The sequence below is a fragment of the Herpailurus yagouaroundi genome, unplaced genomic scaffold (assembly GCF_014898765.1).
Source record: "Herpailurus yagouaroundi ecotype Mexico unplaced genomic scaffold, PumYag 194, whole genome shotgun sequence".
Taxonomy (NCBI): Eukaryota; Metazoa; Chordata; class Mammalia; order Carnivora; family Felidae; genus Herpailurus; species Herpailurus yagouaroundi.
Window position 1 is genome coordinate 2,675,706 of NW_024412425.1, and position 17,128 is coordinate 2,692,833.

The following is a 17,128-nucleotide window of genomic DNA, read 5'->3' on the forward strand; positions in this document are numbered from 1 at the left end:
GATTAAGATGGCTTAGACCCATAGAGAAAAGATGCATTTGGGGTTATTAGAATAATTGTTTATATCCATTACAGTAAGGGAAAAGCAAATAAAATCATAGTGAACTATTTAAAAATCATTACATTGGCAAAAGCATCATAGTACCAATTACTGGAAAGATGTGGAGCAGTACGAATGTTCATACAGTGCTATTGGAAGTAGTTGTATTTAGGATAATTTAGCAATATCTAGTAAAGTTGAAAATGCATATACTCTGACCCAGCAGTTCCACACTTAAACCTCTTATAGTCTCTCCTCTCTTCATGTGTCTAGAGAAGTATACATGAAAGTCTATTTCAGTGTTATTTAAGAATGAAAAGCTTAAAGCAATCAAAATAACCATTAGGGTGAATAGAAGTTAGATCCCAAGTTAAAAAGAATGAAGTAGAGATATTTCTGTCAGCATGGATAAATCTTAAAACAATATTAATGAAATTGAACTAGACAGTATTTTGTATTATATGGTACCATTTATATAAAGTTTGAAAATATGCAAATTGATGCTATGTGTATTTTCCATGGCTAAATACCATATAGATTGAGTATAACAACATTCATGGAAATAATAATTAAATCCAAAACAGTGGTGACCTCTGGAGGGGGAGAAAAATGAGCTTGAGAAAAGGATGCAAAAGGAGATATCTGTTAATCACTCACTTCTTTAAAAAATAAGCAAACATGGCCAATTCTTATAAATTGATAAAGCTGGTTGTTGGTTTATAGGTAGGTTCTTATTCTCTATATCTTTCTGTATATTTAAACTACTTCATAATAAAAAAATAACATTTAAGTATTTGCTTTTGTCAAGTTACTTCCTTACTATATCTCAGGCATGCCACTGGTGTTCCCATCCATATTCATCATACCCTTCAGAAAGAAGCTGACACATAATTGATTTCAGATGCAATCACTGTTAACAATTTGGTATATCAGTGTTTTGACAATGACTGTATTCTTATGCTGACGGTTTTGTGACCTACTTATTACACATTTTCCCCCATCAGTCTTTTTCTTCCTCCCCAGCTTTACTGAGTTGTGACGGACAACACTGTATGTATAAAGGTGTACAGTGTGATGTTTTCATATATTTATACGTTGTGAAATGATTACTACAATCAAGCTAATTAACATATTCATCACCTTACGTGTTATCGTGTGTGTGTGTGTGTGTGTGTGTGTGTGTGGGTGGGTGTGTGTGTGTGTGTGGTGAAAACACTTGAGGTCTCTGCAAATTTCAAGTATACATTAACTATAAGTTACCATGCTTTACATTAGGTCTTCAGCACTTACCCTTATAACTGAAAGTTTATACCTCTTGATCAATATCTCCCTTTCCCCCTACTCCCCAGCCACTCATCACCACCATTCTGTCACTGTGAGTTCAACTTGCTATAGTCTACACGTAAGTTAGATCATACAATATTTGTTTTTCTGTGTCTGGCTTATTTCAGTTAGCATAATGTCCTCCAGGTTCAGCTATGTTTTTGTAAATGGCAGGATTTTCTTTGTTTTTAATGCTGAATAACATTCCATTGGGTGTGTGTGTGTGTGTGTGTGTGTGTGTGTGTGTGTGTGTGTTTTCTTTACCCATCTACAGACACTAAGGTTTTTCCATATCTTGGCTACTGTAAATAATGCTGCAATGAAGATGGGCATGCAGATAAGTTTGAGATCCTGATTTCATTTCTTTGGAATATATAGGCAGAAGTGAGGTCATATAGCAGTTCTATTTTTAATTTTTTGAGAACACTACATACTGTTTTCCTTAATGTCTGTACCAATTCATATATTGACCAAAAGCGTACAAGGGTTTCCATTTCTCCATGTCCTCACCAACAGATATCTTTTGCCTTTTTGATAACAGCCATCCTAACAGGTGTGAGGTGATAACTCGTTGACATTTTTGTGGTTTTGATTTTCATTTCCCTTATAATTAATGATGTTGAGCACTTTTCATGCGCCCCAGGAGTCTTTTCAATTTCTGATGGGTTCCTTCTCAGCTATATTGAAGTAACTAGATCAGCACTGCCCAATAAAAATATATTATGAGCAATAGAACAATATATGTAATGTCAAATTTTCTAGTTGCCACATCAAAAACATAAAAGTAGGGGCGCCTGGGTGGCTCAGTCGGTTAAGCGTCCGACTTCGACTCACGTCATGATCTCACGGTCCGTGGGTTCGAGCCCCGCGTCGGGTTCTGTGCTGACGGCTCAGAGCCCGGAGCCTGTTTCAGATTCTGTGTCTCCCTCTCTCTGTGACCCTCCCCCGTTCATGCTCTGTCTCTCTCTGTCTCAAAAATAATAAAAACGTTAAAAAAATTAAAAAAAAAACATAAAAGTAAAAGAAATAGGTGAACTTAATAGTACGATATTTTACAAACTATATCTAAAATATTATTTCAACATGTAATAAAAAAATAGTGTGACATTTTACATTCTTTAATTCAGACTGACCACCTTTCAAGTGCTCAATAACCATGTGACCAGTGTAACCATATTGGATAGCTAGAACTAGACCTTTATCAGAAGGAACAGGCAGGTAGAGAAAAACTGCTAAATATACAAAAACACTCCAGGAATCTAACAGAAGGACACCAAATAGAAAAAATGATACTCAGTGAAACAGAATTGAAAGAAAAATAGGGAGAGAATTTTTCTAAAGCTCTAATTGTATTCTCAGTGTACTAAAAAGAGAGCGTTCTGAATTTTTTTTTTAAATCAAAGATGATTCAAAGAAGGAAAAAGAAAGAAAATGATTATCAGAATAGATATTGTAGCTATTTTAAATGACTTTCTGAAAAACTAAAAATCAAATGGCAGGAGTACCAATAACCTCATTTGAAGAAGTAAAATATCAGATACTCTGCAGAAGGGAAAGAGGGACACAAACTCACCGACAATGGTGCAGGATCCTTGTGTTTCCCTCTCTCTTTCACTGTTTCTCTGGATTCCTTAATATTTATTGTGTGAGAAACCACTAAAAGAACTGAAACCAGGAACGGGTAAAAGATACTGTCTCTTAAAGGTGAGAGTGTAAATAAAACCTCTTTGATGAGTAACTTGGCAGGATCTTCAAAAATATAAAATGCAAATACCCCAATTCATGCCCATGTATGTATCTACCTTGTACATTACAAAGAAACATAAAAATTCACCCTGAGTAGTGAAAATGAAATATAAGTTGGTATAAAAGGCATGGAAAGAAAGGTGGATAGGAAACAAAATATGATTAAAATACTATTTTTTAAAAATAAAATTTTTTCATTAATACTCCACTTCTCAAAGAAGAAGCCTTCAATCATTCCTACCTTCACTCTTAACTTCTGGTCTTGTCACTTTACTTTGAAATATTTGTCACCAAGGACCATTTATTTTGTAATTCCAAAGGTCTAGGCTTTCCCTTTTTCTGAGTTTGGTACTTTTCTAACTCCCTTTCATATACTATTCTCTTCTTTCTTCTTAATAGCTAAAATCGTATTGTCTTAGTTCTTCTATTTTATTTAGACACCCATAAGTCTTTTCTCTCAGTATTCATTCTTCATAACTGACCTCATTACCTCCCAAAATGTCAAGCATGTGGTTGATGCCACAATCATATCTGTAATCCTGAGGATGTTTTGATATTCAGTCTCAATTATCCACTTCAATTTTGCACCTAAATCTCAAAATCTCAAACCTTAAGTTTCCCAAGCCAATTACATTGTGTGTGTGTGTGTGTGTGTGTGTTGTAGGTATTTACCAAACCAACACTTCTGATGTCCCTTTATATGTATGTAAATGTCACAGTTTCCCTTCCAATCAAGCTTAAAGCTAAAATTTCAAATGTTTTCTAGGCTGTCATCTATAGTATCCTTTATTGTTGGAACCTTATGTGAATAATATTACATGGACATATTATTATTCTCCATTATTTTGTGCATTATTTGAAATTTCTGATCAAGTTTAATGTTCTCCATAAAGATCAAGCACATCTTTGCTACATTTTAAATTGTGGGTTTTTTTAAGTTTATTTATTTTGAGAGAGAGAGCACGAGTGGGTCAGGGACAGAGAGAGGAGAGAGAGAATCCACGCTCTCAGGTGGATTGAACCAATGAACTGTGAGATCATGACCTGAGCCAAAATCAAGAGTCAAAGGCTCAACCAACTGAGCCACCCAGGCAGGCGTCTTTGTAAATTGTGTTTTTTAAAGTTTTTATGCTGATACATAAAAATACAATGGATTTTTGTTTAGTATTATATTCTGCACCTCTCTTAGTTCTAATATTTTTTCTATTGATTTAGATTCTCTTGGGCTTTCTATATCTTCTCTGAATAATGACAACTTCTCTTTTAGTAATCTTTCTATTGTGTCTTCTGGCCTTCCTTTCCCTTCTTCCTCTCTTCCCTTCTTCCTTTTATATTTTATTTGCTTTGCTAGAACCTCAGTATAATGGTGAATAGAAGTAGTATTGCTAGATATCCTTGTCTTATTTTGAATTTTTAAGGAAAAATAATTCTAATATGTTACACTTTAAGTATGATGTTTACTGTAGGTTTTTAAAGATAGATATCCTTTATCAGATTAAGAAATTTACACTCTTTCTGGTTTAATTTAAAAAAACAAGAACAGTTTTGAACTCCAACGAATATTTTTTTCTGAGATTCTTAATATGGTTTTTACTCTTTAAGCAATTAATATGGTTGAGTCTGTTAACAGATTTTTCTAATGTTAAGCTAGCCTTGCATTCCTAGGACAGACCACCTTGGTTGTAATGTGTGTATATATGTGTATAAAAGCCATATTTAGGGGCGCCTGGTGGCCTAGTAGGTCAAGCATCTGATTTCAGCTCAGGTCATGATCTCATGGTTTGTGAGTTCGAGCCCCACATCGGGCTCTGTGTTGACAGCCTGGAGCCTGCTTCAGATTCTGAGTCTCCCTCTTTCTCTCTCCCTTCCTTGCTCTGTCTCTGTCTCTGCCAAAAATAAGTAAACATAAAAAATTTTTTTAAAGCCATACCTATTTTCTAATATTTGGCTATTATTTTTGACTTTATAATCATATAACTGATATTTAATTTTCTTTTACTTTTCTCCCCATTTTTGCCTTTATGGTATTATTGGTTTTATACAGTGAATTAGCTGATAGGCATTTACTCCTATTCTTTGGAAAATTTGGAACATAAATGTAATTATTTGTTTTTTGAAAGCTTGGGGAAACTCAACAGTAAAACTGTTTGGGCTGATGTTTCTTTTTGGAGGTGTTAAAGTAGTTTTTCAAATTCTTTATTATCTATTTAAATGTTCTATTTTTTGTAGCTTTGGGAAGTTATTTTTCTGAGAAATTTTTCATAACAACTATATTTTCCAACTTATTAGCATGGAGTTTTTCATATATTCTCTTATTTTGTGTATCTCTACAGCATCTCTTGTTGTGTCCCTACTTTTACTCCTAAAAATATTTGTAGCTTTGTTCTAGTTTTTAAAAACCCTGTCAACAGATCTTACATAGTTGACCCTTGAACAACACAGGAGTTAGGAATGCCAACCCCTCTGTGTAGAAAGAAATCTGTGTATAACTTTTGACTCTCCAAAAACTTAATTATTAATAGCCTACTACTAACCAGAAGACTTACTCATAACATAATCAACTAACATTATTTTTTTGTAATATTTAAAAAAAATTTTAATGTTTATTTTTTGAGAGAGAGCACAAGCAGGGGACAGGCAGAGAAAGAGGGAGACACAGAATCTGAAGCAGGCTCCAGGCTCTGAGCTGTCAGCACAGAGCCCCATGCAGGGCTGGAGGTGGAGATGATGACCGGAGCTGAAGTCGGACACTCAACCAACTGAGCCACCCAGGCGCCCTTCAACTAACATATTTTTTATGTTATATGTATTACATAGCATATTCTTACAATAAAGTAAGCTAAAGAAAATTTATTTATTTCTGAGAGAGAGAGTGCATGCACGTGAGTGGGGGAGGGACAGAGAGACAGGGAGAGAGAGAATCCCAAATACGCTTCATGCTGACAGCGTAGGACTCAAACTCATGAACCGTGAGATGATGACCTGAGCTGACATCACGAGTTGGATGCTCTACTGACTGAGCCACCCACGTGCCCCAAGAAAAGAAGAAAATCATAAGGAAGAGAAAATATTTTAACAGTACTTTACCCTAGTTATTGAAAAGATCTATGTATAAGTGGACCCATACAGTTCAAACCCATTTTGTACAAGGGTCACTATGCTTCAATAGTCTCTTAATTAAAAAGCTTTTGTCTGTATCGGTCCATTCTTGTAGCTATACTTTCTAGTTCATTAATTTTTAAACTTACTTTTATTTTCTTTCTCCTATTTTTAGTTTTCTTTAACTCTTTGGGAAGAGACACTTCTGTCAATTCTGAGTGGGCTGCTATCTATATCTAAGTGTGTTTGTGAACAGATACATACACTGAGGTCAGCAGGCCAGGATACACTTGCTGTGCTTTCCAAATTAATCCTTCCCTTGATTTTGGATTTAGCCACCTCCTACTTCAGCTTCCACTCATTCTGGTTAGGGTTAGGGGATGGGATACTCTTCAGGGCCTGCCTTTTGTGGTGTTAATATAGTATGATGGAAGATAGTCTGAGCTGCCATTTACCTCTTTAATTTTATACACATTTCTAAAGTTTATTTATTTATTTTGAGAGAGACAGAGACCGCATGAGTGGGGGAGGGACAGAGTGAGAGAGAGAGAATCCCAAGCAGGCTCTGCACTGCCAGCACAGAGCCCAATGCAAGGCTTGAACCCACGAAATCATGAGATCATGACCTGAGCCAAAGCCAAGAGTCGGATGCTTAACCAACTGAGCCACCCAGGCACCCCTTTCTTTAATATCATTTTTTATATTCATTCAATCTCTCAAAGATTTCTCAGTTTTGTGAGTGGTGATACTTTGTCTTCTTGTTTTTGAGCATGACTATATTTCTAACACACTGGCCTTTACTTTCTCAAAAAAAAAAAAGTTTTATTTTCTGACCAGTTATTATTCCCACTGTTTTTCTAACTAGTTATTATTCCACTATTTATTAGGCATATTTCTTTCCTCCAGAGCACTTCAAAAGTTGTATTTTAAATATATTTATTTGTTTATGAGGAACCTGGTCTGAAATTGAAGGTTTCTCCCTCACTCTCTCTTTCTTTCTCTTACATGGAAAAAGAACTTTGTGTATTCATTAGGCCCATAGTCTTCTCAGTCCATGGTGATTTTTATATATTGAATATGGGTAAATCACGTTTAAAAACCTCTAGTAAATGACTATCAATATCTGTCTCCTGATCTGAGTAGATTCTCATGAAGAACCCATACACTGAAAATCATCCATACTCTAACACAGAGACAAATACATAGGAGGTATTAATGCTGATTAACCTGTGCAGCAAGGGAAGTGATGTGCCATTACCAGTCTGATTCCTGAATTTCAACATGTTGGTGCTGTGGAGAAGAGATAAGCAAATGCATATTCTCATTTAGTGTTTATAATAATGCTGTGAGAAAGGGATTTCATACACATCCCTATTATACAAAGAAAAATCTGAGGCTCAAAGCTGTTCCTAAAACTTTAATACCAATTTTCTTTTTTTTTTTTTTCCAACGTTTTTATTTTTTTTTATTTTTGGGACAGAGAGAGATAGAGCATGAACGGGGGAGGGTCAGAGAGAGAGGGAGACACAGAATCGGAAACAGGCTCCAGGCTCTGAGCCATCAGCCCAGAGCCTGACGCGGGGCTCGAACTCACGGACCGCGAGATCGTGACCTGGCTGAAGTCGGACGCTTAACCGACTGCGCCACCCAGGCGCCCCAAATACCAATTTTCAAAATGAAATACTAGAAGTCTGATAGAAAATACAAGAACAAAATTATTTTATTGCTACCATTATCTTTTGTGAATGTGATGGGATCATGTCAAGGATATGAGAGGATATTGGAATAAGGAGAAAGGATTATATAATTCTTTGAGCTGTGTTTTTATAGATAGATAATTAGTAAACTGCTGTAAGACTTTTTAAAAATGTTTTTATTTATTTTTGAGAAAGAGAGAGAGACAGAGCATGAGTAGGGGAGGGTCAGAGAGAGAAAGGGAGACATAAAACCTGAAGCAGGCTCCAGGCTCTGAGTTGTCAGCACAGAGCATGACACAGAGCTCGAACTCATGAACTGCAAGATCATGACCCGAGCCGAAGAGAGACTTAACTGACTGAGCCACCCAGGCGCCTGCTGAATTGTACTTTTTAAAGGGTGAATTTTATTGTGTGTGGATTATATCTTAATAAAAGTAGATTAGAAGAAAACAATGTGCCTCATTTAAAAGTCTTACATTGGGGCGCCTAGGTGGCTCAGTTGTTAAGGATCCAACTTTGGGACCAGGTCATGATCTCAGGGTTCATGAGTTCAAGCTCTGCTTGGGGCTCTCTGCTGTCAGCATGGAGCCCACTTTGGATCCTCTATCTCCCTCTCTCTGCCCCTACCCCATGCTCTCTCTCTCTCTCAAATATACACTAAAAAAAAAAAAAAATACAATCCAGCATTTTAAACACACACACACACACACACACACACACACACACACACACACAGTACGGCAGCCAGGCTCTGGCAACCACTAATCTACTTTCTGAGTCTATGAATTTGCCTATTCTGGATATAAATGGAATCACAGAATATGTCGTCTTTTATGATTGGCTTCTTTCCACTAGCATAATATATTCAAAATCCATCCATGTTGTAGCATGTAACATGCAGCATTTAAATTCATTTTCCTTTTTATACAAAAATACTTTATGCTTTAGAGAAGTTTTAGGTTCAGAGCAAAATTGATTGAAAGGTACAAAGATATCCCATATATCCCCTGTCCCCATACACATGTACCTGCCCCATTATCAACATCTCCCACTAGAGTGGTACATTTGTTATAGTTTATGAATCTTCATTGACATATCATTATCATCCCAAGTACATAATTTACATTAGGGTTCATTTTTGGTAATGTTCATTCTATGTGTTTGAATAAATTTATGATGACATGTTTTTACCATTACATTATACAGAGTAGTTTCACTGCCCTAAAACTTCCCTGTGTTCCTTTTATTTATCCATCCCTGTCCAACTGACCACTGGCAACCACAGATCTTTTTACTGTCTCCAAAGTTTTGCCTTTTCCAAAATGTTATATAGTTGGAATAATATAGTGTGTTGTTTTTTTTCAGACTGATTTCTTTCACTTAGTAACATGCATTTAAGTTGCCTCCATGTCTTTTCAAGGCTTGATATGTCATTTCTGTTTAGCATTGGATAATATTCCATTGTTGGATGTATGACAGTTTATTTATTCATTTTGCTGCTGAAGGACATCTCGATCACTTCCAAGTCTTGGCAATAATGAATAAAGCTCATATAAACACTGTAAACATGTTTTTGGGTGTACATAAGTTTTCAACTCCTTTGAGTAAATACTACCATATGATGATTCCTGCATCATATGGTAAAAGCTTCATACCTTTTTATTGCTAAAAAAAATATTCCATTGTATGGCTATGACACATTTTATCTATCCATTCATCAATGGATGGACATTTGAATTAATTCCACATTTTGACTTACATGAATATTGCTGCTGTGAACATTTGTGTATGAGGCTCTGCATGGACATATGTTTTCATTTCTTTTGTATATATAACATAGAGTAGAACTGCTAGGTCATATGGTAATTCCATGTCTAATTTTTTGAGGAACTGCCAAGTGTTTTCCAAAGTGACCACATCATTCTCAACACCAGTGTATAATGGTTCCAACTTCCCCATATCTTCACCAACACTTGTTATTGTACATCCTTTAGAGTATAACCATCCCAGTGGGTATGAAGTGCTACTTATGATTTTGATTTGCATTTCCTTAATGACTAATGATGGTGATCATCTTTTCATGTGATCTTTTTTTTTTTTTAATTTTTTTTTCAACGTTTATTTATTTTTGGGACAGAGAGACAGAGCATGAACGGGTGAGGGGCAGAGAGAGAGGGAGACACAGAATCGGAAACAGGCTCCAGGCTCTGAGCCATCAGCCCAGAGCCTGACGCGGGGCTCGAACTCACGGACCGCGAGATCGTGACCTGGCTGAAGTCGGACACTTAACCGACTGCACCACCCAGGCGCCCCTTCATGTGATCTTTTAATCATTTTTCTTATTGGCAAAAAAAGGGGGATGCCTGGATGGCTAGGTTGGTTGAGTGTCTGACTCTTTATTTCAGCTCAGGTATGATCCAAGGGTCATGGGATCCAGCCCCACATTGGACTCTGCACTGAGCATGGACCCAGCTTAAGATTCTCTCTCTCCCTCCCTCTCCTTCTCTCTCTCTCCTTCTGTGTGGGGCTCTCTGCTGTCAGCATGGAGCCCACTTTGGATCCTCTGTCTCTCTCTCTCTCTCTGCCCCCCCCCCACCAACTCCTCTCTCCTGATTGCACACACTTTTTCTCTCAAATAAACAAAAATAAATAAATCACATGTTTATTGGCCATTTGTATATCTTTGAAGAAATGTCTATTCAAATCTTTTTTCCAATTTTTAAATTGATGTCTCAGTTCAGGCTGATATAACAGAATACCATAGATTGGGTGACTTAAACACATATTTACACAGTTATGGATATTAGAAGTCCAAGACCAAGGCCCTAGTTTGTAGATGGCCATCTTCTTGTTGTATTCTCACATGGTCAAGAAAGAAATCATCTACATGTTTCTTTTTATAAAAGCACTATTACATTCATGAGAGCTCTACCTTCATGATCTAGCTACCTCACAAGTGCTGTACCTCCCAATACCATCACATTGGAGGTTAGGATTTCAACATATGAATTTGGGGAGAACACAAATATTCAGTCTATAATGATTGGGTTCTCATTTTGTTGAGCTTAATATATTCATTCTTTATATATTCTGAACATACCTTCTGCTATAGTTTGAAGTTTGTGTTGCCCCCCCTCATCCCAGCCCACCCAAATTCATACATCAAATCCTAAAGCCCAATGTGATGGTAACTGGATGATGGGAGGCTTTGGGAAATGATTAGGTCATGAGGGCGATCTTTCATAAATGAAACTAATGCCCTTATAAAAGAGGCCCCAGAGTGACCCCTTGCCTCTAACTATGAACCAGAAAGCAGGTCCTACTAGACATGCAATCTGCTGACATCTTGATCTTAGACCTCCTAACCTCCAGAACTACAACAAATTTGTGTTGTTTATAAGCCACCCAGCTATGGTAATTATTTTTTGTTTTTTAATTTTAAGTGGACTCCACATCCAGCATGGAGCCCAACAGGGGGCTTGAACTCATGACCCTGAGATCAAGACATTGAGCTGAGATTAAGAGTTGGATGTTTAACCAACTGAGACACCTAGGTGCCCCTACTACAGTAATTTTTATAGTAGCCAGAAGGACTAAGACAAGTCCCTTATCAGATATGTTATTTGCAGACATTTTCTCCCATTTTGTAGGTTGTCTCTTGTAAACAAAAAATTTCAAAAATTTCTAATGTATCTATTTTATCTTTTGTTGCTTATGCTTTTGGTATCAGATCTAAGAAAACATTACTCAAAGGTCACAAAGATTTACACTTATATTTTGTTCTAAGAGATTTAGTTTTTGTTCTGACATATTTCTGTAGAAATTGATATGATCATATAGTTTTTCTCTTCATTCTATTAATGTAGCACATTACATTGATTTTCATAGGTTGAATGAACCACCCTCAAAGGACTGGGATAGATTCCATTTGATCATAGTATGTAATTCTTTTACTAGGCTGCTGAGTTCACTAGAATATTATTATTGCTAGTGTTATGTTGAGGATCTTTGCATCTATATTCATCTATATTCACAAAGGATACTGGCCTATAGTTATTTCCTTACAGTCATTTATTGTTTGTTTTTGTTTTTGTTTTTTTATTTATTTTTTGGCTTTAGTAGCAAGGTAATGTTGACCTCACAGAATGAGTTTGGAAGTGATCCCTCTAATACAAGTTTTGGGAAGAGTTTGAGGAGTATTGGTGTTAATTCTTTAAATTTTTGTAAGAATTCACCGTGAAACCATTTGAACCTGGGCTTTCCTTTGTTAGGAGGCTTTTGATTACTGATTTAATTTCCTGTTTTGGTTATAGGTCTGTTCAAATTTCCTATTTCTTCTTGGGTTGTTTATGTAGTTTGTGTATTTCTAGGAGTATATTTCTAGGAGTTTGCCCATTTCATCAAGGTTATCAGATTGTTTAGCCTACAATTGTTTATAATATTATAATCCTTTTTATTTCTATAAAATTGGTAATGTCCTACTTTCATTTCTGATTTTAGTGATTTGAGTCTTCTCTCTCTTGTCTGTTTTCATAGTCAACCTAGCCAAAAGTTTGTCAATTTTGCTGTTATTATCAAGGAACTGACTTCTGGGTTTGCTGATCTTTATTTTATATTGTTTAGTTTATCTGTGCTCTAATCTTTATTATTTCTATTCTTCTTACAGCTTTGGGTTTAGATTATTCTTTATTCTAATATCATATGGAGTAAAGTTAGGTTATTGTTTTGAGATCTTTCCTTTTTTTAATGTAAATATTTACAGCTATAAATTTCTCTTAGCCTGATTTGGATGCATTCTGTAAGTTTTGGTGCATTGTGTTTTTCAGTTTGTCTGAAAATATTTTGTGATTTCCTTTGTGATTTATTCTTTGATGCATTGATTAAAAGTCTGTTTAATTTCCACATATTTATGGATTTTCCACTTCTCCTGCTATTGATTTCTAGTTTCATTCCACTGGGTCCACTATATCCTATAAGTTTTGGTATGTTGTGTTTTCATCTTCATTCATCTCAAGCTATTTTATAATTTTAATTTTTAGAATTCTTATATAATCCAGTGTTCTTTAAAGAGTGTGTTGTTTAAAAAAAAAAAGACTCTTAAATACAGAGAGGATGTTCCATGGGCACTTAAGAAAAAAATCCGTGTTCTGCTGTCAGGGGTGGAGTATTCTGTATGTCTGTGGACTCAGTGTTGTTCAAGTCATCTATTTCCTTATTGATCTTCTATTTCATTGTTTTATTCATTATTTTGTTTTGTTTTCAAGTTTTCATTTACATTCCAGTTAGTTAACATACACTGTAATATTAGCTTCGGGTATAGAATTTAGGGACTCATTGTTTTATTCATTATTGAAAGTGGAGTATTCAAGGCTGTAGGTATGATTGTATAACTATTTCTAATGTTCAATGTTGTCACTTTTTGCTTCATAATATTTGGCAGCTCTGTTGTTAGATGCATATTATAGACTGTGTGCCCCCGAATTCATATGTTGAAGTCCCAACCCCTAATGTGATGGTATTGGGAGATGCAGCTTTTAGAAGATAATTTGGGTTAGAAAAAGGCATGAGGGACAAACCTTGATGATGGGATTAGTGGTCTGATTGTAAGAGACACCAGAGAGCTTATTCACTATTTCTCTGCACTTGGACAAAGAAGTGGTCATGTGAGCACACAGCAAGATCGCAGCCATCTGCAATCCAATAAAAGAGCTCTCATTACAAAAAAGAGCTCTCACCAAAAATTGACCATGTTGGGACCCTGATCTCCAAATTCCAGCCTCTAGAACTTTTAAGAAAAATAAATTTCTCTTGCTTAAGACAGTCTATGGTATTGTTTTATAGAAGCCCAATCTAAGACACTGTATATGATTATAATTGTTTTATTAATAATTATTATATTTACTTAGATTGAAGTTCTTTTTTTTGACTATGGGAAGTGGATTTATTTTTTTTCATTTAAATTTTAGCCAATATACAGTGCATTATTGGTTTCAGGAGTAGAATTCAGTGATTCATCACTTACATACAATACCGAGTACTCATCACAAGTGCCCTCCTTAATTCCCATCACCCATCTAGCCCATCTCCCACCCATCTCTTTCTATCCATGCTCAGTTTGTTCTCTATTGTTAAGACTTTCTTGTGGTTTGTTTCTTTCTTTTCTCTTCTCTCACATTTCCTTATGTTCATCTATTTTGTTTCTCAAGTTTGGATTGAAAAAAAAAATTTTTTTTTTTTTTGAGAGAGAGAGAGAGAGAGAGAGAGAGAGAAAGAGAGAGAGAGAGAAGCAAGGCTCACCCAAAGTGGGGCTTGAGTGCACCCAAAGGGGGGCTCATGCTCACCTGAAGTGGAGCTTGTGCTCACCCAATGCGGGGCACAAGCTCACCCAAAGTGAGGCTTGAGCTTGCCTGAAGCAGGGGTTGAGTTCACCCAATATGGGACTCAAACTCACAAACCATGAGATCATGACCTGAGTCAAAGTCAGATGCTTAATGAGTGAGCCACCGAGGCACCCCTAGATTGAAGTTTTAACCAATATCTCTGCCCGACCTCAGAGATAATGTAACAGAAACTTTGGTGACAACATGCAACATGGGAAATGCACTTTGCAAAATAAATAAATAATAAACTTTCACTAAATAAATGGATGGCTTCAGTCTGCAACATACAAAAATCAGCAATCCCCAAGGAGGGAAAAATCTGACTTCCAGAGTTACATTATACTACTCAAAATGTCTAGATCTCAGTAAAAAAATTACAAAGCACTAAAAAAGGAAAGCATGTTCCATTCATATATAAAAAGAATAATTTTATAAAAAAATGTTTTATTTATTTTTGAGAGAGAGAGAGAGAGAGCATGGAAGGGGCAGAGAGAGGTGGGGACAGAGGATCTGAAGTGGGCTCTGTGCTGACAGGAACAAGCCTGATGTGGGGCTCAAACTCAGGAACCAAGAGATCATTACCTGAGCCGAAGGTGGACGCTCAACTAAGCCACCCAGTTCCCCAATAAAAAAGAATTTCATAGAAACTATCACTGAGGAAACCCAGACATTGAAATTACTAGTCAAATACATTAAAGCAGCTATCCAAAATATGCTAAATGAGCTAAGTAAAACACTGGAGAAAAGACTAAAGGAAATCAAGATAATAATATATGAACAAAAATGAAGGTTTTTAAAAAATGTTTATATTTCTTTATTTTTGAGAGAAAGTGCACATGCAAGTGGGGGAGGGGCAGAGAGAGAGGGAGAGAGAGAATCTGAAGTAGGCTCTGTGCTGATAGCACACAGCCTGACATGGAGCTAGATCTCATAAACTGACCTGAGCCAAAATCAAGAGTCAGATGCTTAACGACTGAGTCACTCAGGTGCCTCCAAAAATGAATGTTGATCAAAAAATAGAAATTATAAAAAGGAACGAAAAAGAAATTCTGAGGCTGAACAGTATGATAGCTGAAATGAAAAACTTATTAGAGGAGTTTAATGGCAGGTATGAGGCGGCAGAAAACTTCATGAACTAAAAGGTAAGGCAATTGAAATGATCTAGCCTGAAGAGTAGAAGCAAAAAGAATGGAAAAAAAAGAGGGCCTGAGAGGGCTATATGACACCATCAATCATATCATTATATGCATAACAGGAGCCCAGAAGGAGGAAGAAGCAGAAAAAATATTTGAAGAAATGACTGCCAAAACCTTCCCAAACTTAAAGACATGAAATATATACTTTCAAGACCCTCAATCAACTGCAAGCATGATAAACTCAAAGAGATCAACATTGAGACATGTTACACAATTAAATCATTGAAGAGCAAATACAAGGAATCTTGAAAGCAGTAGGAGGTAATCAATTTGCTACATACAAAGGTACTTCAATAAAATTAACAGCCGACTACTCATCAGAAACGAGGGAAGACAGAAAAAAATTAGATTACATATTTAATGTTCTGAAAAAAATCCTGACAGCTATTCTGTATCTAGCCAAACTCACCTTCAAAAATGAAAGAGAAATTATGATATTCCAGGTAAATAAAAGCTGGGAAAGTTACTAGCACACCTCTGTTTTAACTTTGCTAAATTAGTATTTGTAAAGTACAGCACCGCAGTGTTGGATGGTGAGTGGGAGTTCAACAAAAGGTCAAAAAAGAATTGAAATAGAGTTTATTACTCACAGGTCCAGGAAGAGTTACACAGCACGTGTCCAGGGGCCACGCAGGGAGGTCCAGGCAGAATGCAGACAGTGCAGCAGGACCTAGGGCACATGCTTTTATTAGGGGCTGCAGGTGGTGTGTTTTAGGGTCCTAATGCTAAGGGAAGATTGGTTAATTCAAATCAAAAGGGTGAGGCTTGCATAAAATTCATGGGGGTCTTATAGAAGGGTAACCCAAGGGAAGGCTCTGGGGAGCAGGGGAAACTGTTTATTACAAGGACCATTAGGGAAGTCCTATCAAGAACTTATTTGTGAAGCTATAGGCTATATTCTATGGTATGTACGAATGGAGGGACTAGTGTTTTAAGCCCTGGTTTCATTGATCTTTTCTATTTTTATTTCTATTTACTTCTGCTCCATTACATCCTTCCTTCTGCTGGTTTGGGGCTTTGTTTTTCTTTTTCTAGCTCCTTTAGGTGGGAGGTTATGCTGTTTTGAGATTTTTCTTGCTTCTTGAAGTAGGCCTGTATTGCTATAACCTTCTGCCTTAGAACAGCTTTTGCTGCATCTCAAAGATTTGTGGCTGTTGTATTTTCATTTTCACTTGTCTCTATTTATTTTTTTTTTTATTTCCTCTTTGATTTCTTGGTTGACCCATTCATTGTTTAGTATCATGTTATTTAACCTCCATATATTTGTGGCCTTTTATTTTTTCTTGTGGTTGATATCTAATACCATAGTGTTGTAGCCAGAAAAGATGCATGGTAATGACTTCAATGTTTTTGAATTTGTTGAGACTTGTTTTGTAGCCTAATATGTGATGTATTCTGGAGAATATTCCTAGTGCACTTGAAAAGAATGTGTATTCTACTATTTTAGGATGGAATGTTCTGAATATATCTGTAGCTTCATCTGGTCCAATGTGTTTTTCAAAGCCATTGTTTCCTTGTTGATTTTCTGTTTGGATGATCTATCCATTGATATAAGAGGTATATTAAGGTCCCCTACTATTATTGTTGTAACTCATTTGTGTTTCAAAGATTTGCCTCCTGGTTGCTCAACAAGTATAGATAGCTCTAG